The following is a 7,333-nucleotide window of genomic DNA, read 5'->3' as shown; positions in this document are numbered from 1 at the left end:
TAAAAGAGAAATAAAGGGTTAAATGGTCTACTGAGCAATGTTTTGTCTTCCATCAGATGCCTCTGAGGAATCAAAAGAACTCAGTGAAGTGTTGATATTTACATTACTCCATAAAATGACCTGAAACACTGTCTCATAATTACAATATAAACTTGAGGCACACAAAGCTTAGCATTGGCATGCTAGCACACGGGGTGGCTGTAGGTCAGGAGGTAGAGAAGGCTATCTATTAATTGGAGGGTCGGTAGTTTGAGCCCTGGCAGGGGCGGATCTAGTGAAAATTTCCTAGGGTAGCATGGAAATCAAATGGTGTGGCAAAATCAAAGCCATGTTTTTACTCATGCTAGTGTTACATCCTGTAATATGCATATAAAATATTATAGTCTATAACTTTATTTTCTTTAGCCCAGATAATTAAACATTTTAGTTACATAAAACATGTGAATTTTGATTTTATGTAGCCAGTAAAATAAATAAGTATAAAATCCAGAAAGCAACGTGGGGTTGAAACTTAAGTTTAAACTTAAGCTAATTTAACTTAAGTGTAAATCTCCAAAAGTTGATTCTGTTCATCTGGATGTAGCGTTTTGTGGGAGAAACGTTTCCTCACTCATCCAAGTGACTTCTTCAGTCTCAGCTGACTGCAGGTTTGCCCAATCTTATAAACAGCACATTTGCATAATGACTGAAACCAGCACCACTGAAGGAACAATGGGCTGGGAGGTCAGTTTCTTCATCATGATTATGCAAATTCTCATGACCATTGATCAACAACCACTGATCAATGGCCATGAGTACCATTCACAGAGAGTTGGGGAATGGCTGTGAGATGGCGAAAGATGTATCCTTAGGCCCCCTCCTCGATTCAGAAATGGTCTTTCCCCTTCCACGTACATGGCTTCCTTGACTCTGCGCTCAAACCAGCGTTCCTCCCTGTCCAGGATGTGCACATCCTCATCATTGACAGAGTATCCACTGGCCTGTAGGTGTGAATAGACTGCAGAGCCCTGGCCTGACGGGGTAGCTCTTCTGAAACTTAAGTGTAAACTTAAGTTAACGCAGTTAGCTCGTTAACGCATTAGCGCCATGCAGCCATTCACACGGGGCGATCTGTGTTAACTCGCTAACGGAGATTTGCCACATTAATGTGGTTAACGTCATTTTAATGAGATTAACTCTGACAGCACTAGTTTATAAGTAACATAGCCAACCCCAAAATGTTTCTTATGATTCAACTGTGTAATTCAACTTATTTGTTTAGACGGACAAGCTAAATTATTTTATTTTCAACTATAAAGCCAACCTAAGCCTTTAACAGTTTAACAGGCCACTATTCTGGTTTATGGTTTTGGACTTTCACAATAAAACCCGTCTAAACACAACAAAAAAACTATTATAATTATATAATAATAATAATAATAATAATAATAAAAATGTAATTAACCAGAAATGTTCATTAAATCAAAGGCTAGATTTGACATTAATAGATGTCACAGATGTTTAAAAGCAACCACAAAGCATTAAAATAAATACAGTTCATATGTTATAGGAGTTCATATGGATTGAAAACAAGCCCCCACCTTTAACGACTGCACCTTCCGAAAAAGTCACGTCTGGGCTCATTTTTCTATTTCAAATAATCAACAGAAAATTTCACGGAGAGATGTTTGTATTAGACTTTTAAAACTGTGGTGTTAATTTTTAAGTAACATGAGCCAAGAGGCAGCAGCATGCACCCATTGGTAACACAAAAGCTAGTCTAACACTGGCTAGCTGGCAAGTTTATAAACCAGGGCCCTGTTTCAGGAAGCCGGTTTAGTGGAAAAACTGAGTAAGTATACCCTGAGTTAACGAAAACTCTGGGTTTTCGGTTTCACAAAGCGAGTTCAGCTGCAGCCTGAGTGAGTCACTATGACGACACACTCCGTGAAGCTAACCTGCCCCCTAGCAGGTTTACTACAACTAACCCTGACTGTCTCCGCCCCTTTGTCGGAAACCTGACAGTAGGAAGTGTCGGACATGGCGTGCCACTTCCTTGAAGAGCCAGTAGATCGTGAAGCCCAAATTCTCCGCAGAGCTCTCCGCCGGGAGAGAGTGATCAGAGCGCGTTTGGACATTTTATCATTTCCTGATGATTTTCTGTGCGAACGTTACCGTTTCTCAGCACAATCTATAATTTATTTGGATAACATCCTCAGGCCATATATTACGCATGTGACACATCGCGGACATTCTCTCAGTTCTGTACATATTATTTGTATTGCACTTCGGTTTCTTGCAAACGGGAGCTTTCTGTATAATATTGGTGACGCTGAGCACGTTTCCAAGGCTACCGTCTGTCGGGCAGTCAGGAATGTTACAGTTGCACTGAAACGTCTCCTGTACTCGTTTGTGGTGTTCCCCGGTCACAGACCCACAAGATTTATCAAAGAGGGATGCCACAAAATTGCAGGTATCAGGATGAACAAAACTTAATTTATGATGTGGTGATACTTGGACTACTACTTAAATTTTACATTTATTTTCACGGTTCCCAGGCGTGATTGGCTGTACAGATGGCACTCACATTCCAATCATTGCTCCTTCAGTAAATGAAGGAGACTATGTGAACAGGAAGTCTTTCCACAGCATTAATGTACAGGTACATAGTTCCCTGTAGCATGTCAAACTAACAAATTATTTCATTATAGTAATGGATGCTAATTTGCGTTCTCTGCACTGTGAAGATCATATATGATGCTGCCAACATTATCACAAATGTGGAAGCCAAGTGGCCAGGCTCTGTCCATGACTCACAAATATTCCGTGAATGTACACTGAGCACAAAATTTGGACATGGTGAGTTGAGAATACTTTAAAATATATAAAGACCAATTGCTTCAGGGACATTTGAACTGAAGTGTACCCTTCTGTCTTAGGAGAGTTCACTGGCTACTTGCTTGGTGATAGGGGGTATCCATGTTTACCCTATTTGCTTACCCCTTACCCTGACCCGGGCCCACAGCAGCGATATAATCTGGCTAATTGCAGGACAAGAGCCAGAATTGAAATGACTATCGGAATGCTTAAGGCCCGGTTCCAGTGCCTGCAAAGACTCAGGGTCACCCCAGAAAGGGCATGTGACATTATTGTGGCATGTGTGATTCTTCACAACATTGCCACAATTAGAGGAGAACACTGTCCTTCTGAACCAAACATCAGCAGTGATCCAAACCATGAACATCCTGACCCTCGCACGGACATACAAGATGGAAGAGCAGTCAGAGACACCATATGTCACAATCATTTCTTTTGACCCATCATCTCAACATGTTGAAAGAAGAATAAACTGATTTTTTGTTCAACTGGCTTTATTGGTCGCCTGTGTTTCCTGTACACAAAGTATTAAAAGATGTAAACCTCATAAAGTGTCTCTGTTGCTTCCTCCTCTGTAACAGCTGTCAATGTTTCTTCATTATTTTCCTGTAGTAAAGAAATAGACAACATTGCTGTTCTACTGTAAACTCATATAATCTGTGGAGTATTACTCACAACTGCATGTTGGTCTGGCTCAACAGGAGGCTGCACCAGATGCAGTACACCATCACCATCAACTGATAGAATATGAGGTTTATACAGGTCACTTATAACTTACAAGGGACCAAATGGCAATTAACAAACATACCAAGCACCTTACACTTAATTGTCATTATGCTCTCAAAGACAACCAAGGCTGAGGGAAGGCAAAATCAGTCGGAAAATAACTTCACTACAAAATAATCCATTATGGTAAAGAGTTTATCAAATGAATGTGTCGCACTGCAAAGGTGACTGTGAAGAAAGGATGTATGCACATCATGTATTATTTTGAATTTACCCCTTATGTAGGCACTTGTGTCTTGCGGGGTTATTGCCTCAGAGGATGTCCCCGCAGAGATGCCTTCGGCCACAGGGCGCCCACTGTTTTGGCTGAGGGCCAACTGCTCAGCCTCTGTGAGTGGTGGTGGTGGTGGAGGACCCCCACCTGTTTTTCGGGCCTCCGCTTTTTTTCTGTTGGCTATAACGGGCCACATTTGAGCATACAGAGTAAGCAAATATGTACTTGTAATGTGCTCAGATAATTTCAATAAGTGCTTACAGAAAGAAAATTAATGTAGCCTCTAACTGCAATTGATTTACATGGGACAAACAGACCAAGCACTATGGCTCATAATACAATTACACCTCACCTGTTTGGACTATATTTTTATATTTCATTTTTACTTGCTGCCAGGTACGTTTGGGGCCTGTTGGGTTGCACCTGCGCTCACATCACATCACAAAATAAAATGTATAAAATAACAAATAAAATAACATATGATAAAATAACGTGTTAAATGGGTGGAAATCCCTCGATCAATGTTTAAATTAACACTCACGCATTGACTCTGTCGACTATGTTTTGCCATGCATGCTTTCGCAGCTGTGGCTGTGTTACTTTTTTCCGCGGAATTTGCATGTTATCGGCATATGCTGCCATCAGAATTTCGGCCTCAAGCGCTGTGAAATACATTGACCGCGCCTTCTTTCCCTCCGTCTCCATGGTGACTCGCTTAATCTGTGCTCCGCTTATCAGGGCTTTATGTATCCTCGTCCGCGCGCTTCACTTGGGGTTAAAGCAACTCCACGTTGACTGAACTAATTGTTATCAGCCTTTCTGAAACTGAATATTCCGAGTTGGACAGTTCGGGGTTACTCAACCGTGAGTGTCGTTTTTCACTCTGAGTTTTCCAAACCGGCTTCCTGAAACAGGGCCCTGGTGTTAAACTGAGAGAAGGCACAAAAACAGTTTGAATAAAAGAAAACATTTACTCACCAAATCAGTGTATCACGTAACTGTTAGGTGTGGCTGTGTGCAGACAGGAATAGGACCCAAGGTGCAGACTCCGGAGACAGAACTTAAACCAAAACAGCTTTAATGCTGAACTCAAACATAACATAACTGGGGAAAAAAGGTCAAAAATAAACTAACACCGGCGGATTGACAAAACACACAGCAAAATAAACGGTAGATCGCGACACAGACACTAAGAAACACAGGGCTTAAATACACAGAGGGAGCAATCAGGGAATGGGTAACAGGAGGGAAACACAGCTGGGGCAAATCAGGCCTAACGAGACAAGGGGAAGCAAAACCAGACACATTAACAACAGACATGGATTTTCAAAGTAAAACAGGAAACATAACACAGACTCACGGGCAGGCACTATAACAAAGGGAACAGAGACGTGGGAACAGGGCAGACACAAACACTGACTGAACACGGGGATATAGGAACTTAAGATACATATATACGCGAACTAGACAAGGGGATGCAGGTGATAGGGGAGACAGAGCAACTAAAGAAGACAAAGACATAAGCCATAAGACAGAACTCAAAGAAACCAAAAACTAGAAAGTATACATAATATTATAAACTCAAAAACCCTGGGTCGACGACCCAGGCATCCTAACAGTAACAAATGACAGCAATGCCAATAATGATCTCTTGAGCTGAAGCTTCTCCAGGTTTGCTCAACATATTCCAGAAGAAAATGTGGGCACCATGAACATGCCGACTGAGAGAGGAGGAAAGCAGTGAAATGGCATTTTCAAACCATATTGTTTTGTCCTTCCACACTGAGAAGCAAAATTTCCAGCTGAGTAACTTTGGACTGAGTACGTTTTTCTTTACCTAGTTTATTTATTTGAATTAATAACCTTATTTGTTTGTAACCAGGTTAAACTATAAGTTATTAAAATGTGTTGAAATATTAAAAATGTTGAAATCCATGTTAATATGTAAAATAATGATGAAGTACTTAGAAAATGTTGTAGAATTCCTTTTAAAAGGACTACAATGTGTTTAATATGTTTAGAAGACCATTCTCACAATATGTGGTTTATTTGTGCAAGTATCTGGTTTATTCTTGTGATTCCACCATGCCACCACCTGGGATTCAGGAGGTGACAACAATGATGGACTCCACCATGTTTCAACACTCTTTAACATTTTATCACGGTTGCTTGTTCGTTACACTTACGGCTTCAGCTTTCCAGCTGTCAGCCGTGAGTGGCACACACCACCAACAACAATGCCTTTCAGCACCCAGTCCCCTCTTATAAGCAAGGGAGGCACCAGGGAGCTGATGCATCCCAGGTGTCTCAGCTGATTACCTGCAGGAACACAGGAAGTAACAACACCCAGCCCAGCTGGACCGGCTGAGGAAGATCCATCAAGAGGAGAGTGCAGCTCTGGGAAAACAAACCATTTGAATTGGCTTGTATCTGACCTCCTGCAGGTTGCCACGGGAACATTGAGCTGTCAGGTAATTGGTCAGTTGAAGTTTTAAGGTTCACAGGCTCAACATTTCCTGTATCTATTTCATATTAAAGGTCCTGTCAATTATTGGCAAGGCTTTTATTGTGAAACATTTGCAGGAAGTGGTGGTCAGATTATCTTTGGCTGGGTCTGCAACGGTTTCACTTGCAGAAGAAGCTCAGATACGGAAATGAGGCTCAAGTCATAAATTATCATTGATTCTTGTTGCTGTGGTTACATCACTGTGGAAACAACAACACAGGAAGCCTGAGTGAAGATTAAGCATCTTTTTTTTTTTTAAACAGTCAGTCTTTAAAACCCGTCAGACAACCATGGCTGTTTTAAGCACAGTGCATTCTGGGTAACTCCTGGTGGTCCTGGTCCCATCCTCTGGACCTCTGATATACCTGTTATATCTGACATACCTGTTGTACCTGTCTGCTAAACTATAAAGTATCTGTACTTTGTTACTTCCCACCTTTTAATGGCTTCTCATGGTGGGTTCATCATATTTTACAGCGTCTGTGATCAAATATGAATCAAAGAATCAAAGATTTTTCAAACAATGATTTCATTTCTGTAAATAAGTCAGTTAAAAAGGAAACAATGAAGATGTGAAACAAACTAAATGTTTTATTTCTTTATTCAGATTACTCCGTGCACTGAGGCAGCTTTGGTGTTTTCCTCATGCTTTGCACGGATGGTGGAGTCAGGAGCATCTCTGAGCTCTGCAGTCTGTGAGTGCTCCCACTGAGAGCTGCAGATTAATGAAAGAGAAGAAGAATAGGACCTCCCACTGATGTCTGTGTGAAGATCAGGAGGAATTTCTCTGTGAAAATAAAAAGGATGTTTTTCTGCAGAGAGCACAGAGAGAAAACCAGGCTCCACCTCCACGAGGGGAGAAAGACTCTAAACTGATGGAGCATTGCACAGAGAGTGTCAGAGAGCAGGAGAAATGCAGGACAGGTAAGGGTTAGGGTTAGACACACAGATCGTCCAGCACGCTAACAGGT

General features: G+C 41.4%; 1 long non-coding RNA gene across 1 annotated transcript; it reads left to right on the top strand.

The window, feature by feature from the left end:
• The first annotated feature begins 2,522 nt into the window (after window positions 1-2,522).
• On the top strand, window positions 2,523-2,995 carry LOC147325360 (uncharacterized). The gene is made up of 3 exons (XR_015130566.1): window positions 2,523-2,641; window positions 2,727-2,838; window positions 2,919-2,995. It is a non-coding gene; the product is annotated as an uncharacterized LOC147325360 (long non-coding RNA).
• The last annotated feature ends 4,338 nt before the right edge of the window (window positions 2,996-7,333 follow it).

Source organism: Aulonocara sp. 'chitande type north' Nkhata Bay, linkage group LG7 (genome assembly GCF_057382095.1).
Source record: "Aulonocara sp. 'chitande type north' Nkhata Bay isolate Kocher_YH1m ecotype deep benthic linkage group LG7, A_spYH_male_GT1.1, whole genome shotgun sequence".
NCBI classification, from domain to species: Eukaryota; Metazoa; Chordata; class Actinopteri; order Cichliformes; family Cichlidae; genus Aulonocara; species Aulonocara sp. 'chitande type north' Nkhata Bay.
This window is presented reverse-complemented; position numbering and strand designations above follow the sequence as displayed.